The sequence below is a fragment of the Geospiza fortis genome, unplaced genomic scaffold (assembly GCF_000277835.1).
Source record: "Geospiza fortis unplaced genomic scaffold, GeoFor_1.0 scaffold545, whole genome shotgun sequence".
NCBI lineage: Eukaryota > Metazoa > Chordata > Aves > Passeriformes > Thraupidae > Geospiza > Geospiza fortis.
The window spans coordinates 126,005-127,978 of record NW_005054628.1 but is presented as its reverse complement, the minus strand read 5'-3'; positions in this window follow the sequence as shown (position 1 = coordinate 127,978).

Here is a 1,974-nt window from a genome sequence, read left to right as displayed (position 1 = left end):
TTTATTTTCCTGACTCCAACATTTATAGTTTTCCAAAAGTGACAGCAGATTGGAGGGTGACAGTGACACCTCTCCAATGACACTGGTCAAACCAACAGTCCATCAACTTTCTCCTCCTCCATAAAAGAAGACAAAACAATCAGTTATTTACAGAAAGTGTCTGAGAAAGTTCACCACAAGAATGTCAACATCAGAAGGCCTAGAAAATCTTAAAAAAACAGGGTGACACTGGGGTACAGTGTCTTTGGTGATCTCCTGCTGACTGCCTGCCTCATGTGAGACATTAACTGGTTGCCAGGCAAAGTCCCCCCAGAGACAAGGCTTTCTTCCATCTCCTCCTAGCTCCAACTTTCTATGGTTCTGAGATTGCCCTAGTGCATCTTGCAGCACTTTTTGAGGATGGCAGTGAGTAGATGAACCAAACTGACTTTTCCTTGCAGAGCCTGTGCCAGTGCTCAGTCAGCTTTCAGTAGAGATTCATGGCCTAGCAGCAAAGGGACTTTACAGGGGAACACTGGGAGCCATGTCGTTGCTGTCCTGTGCAATGGCAGGGATTGCCATTTCTTGCTCTGTTTTTTATACTTTTTGTACTTCTGCTGTCTTTCAGCCTTGCTAGGTTAAAAGAGAAATGAGTCATATGTCCTGCAGCAGGCAGGCAGTGCCCGTTCCTCATTAAGCCCTTCCACGTCTGGATGTGAAATGCCAAGGCAGCCTGCTGGTAGCAGAACAGTGGGATTAGACCTGACAAAATTGCAGTGAGAGGCATGGAATCCTCCTGTCTCTTCAGGTGTTAGGCCCCATACTGCTTTCTTCAGTGAGAATGCCCTTCAAGGATGCAAATATGGTTTTAGCTCAAACCTTCATACAAATGGCCATTGTTCAAGATGCCCGGGAATTGTCATCTATACTTCTAATGAATAGGAAATGCAGACCCTTGGTTAAGCAAAGGAATGTCTCTGTATTGTAACAGATTTTGCAGACAAGGGCAAGATGCAGTCCAGCCAGGAACGGCAGGAGCAGAGATGGTGGGTACACAGAAGCTGGTACAAAGAGATCAAAGTGACAGCTCCTTTGCCAGGATTCCTGCAGTGGGCCATGGTGGCTAAGAGCAGGAACATCTGGAAATAATGTCACAGACAGCTGGTGATGACTTACGGCTTCTGTCTTAAGATTTCATGATCTATTTTCCTTCCTTTAAAAAAAACCCAAAAATTTGAAATGCCCTAGGAAGAAAATTCCTTATATGTACATTCACTTTCTTGAAGCCTCTAGGAAGTGTCTTTTTACAGCAGTGTTTCCAAAGCAGTGGGGCTACTGATCATACCTGAACAGTGAACTGACAAGCATTCTCCAGCTGCCACTCAGCTAGATGGACTTCTTTCTGCCTACAAATTTGTAGTAACTCTCACTCGTTCTCCCTCCAAAGCCCTGCTGGACAAGAGGCTTTGGGCCCACCTGAAACTGAATTACATGCCCTTGCTTCAATGCAATAAGCGTTGAAAATGTAGCCAAAACTGCAGAGCCAATGTTTGTTACCATACACATGAAAAACTGACCCACCCACAGCAAAATGGGGAGAATTTGGCAGTCTGCAGCAACCTACAATACAAGTAAAGGCTAGGAATTAGCAAGGGGACATGTTTTGCAGAAATATCAACAGAATAGGAATGAATCCCACAGAGAACTTCCAAAAGGTATAAATTTTTGCATCATGCTGTGCAATCTCATCTGTATGTGCAAAAAGACACAGTGGTGCTAAAACGTGCAAGTGCCCTGTGGAAGGAAGGACTGGTTCCTGGCTAGCTCCCCTAATTTATATGCTGGACATGATATTCTGTGGTGCAGAATATCCCTTTGAGCAATTTGGGACAGCTGCCCTGGCCGTGCTTTCTCCCAGCTGCTTTCTCACCTTCTCTCTGTTGGGAAATGGAACAATTTGTGGGCAAAAGAAAAGTCCTTTAATTAAGATAAGCA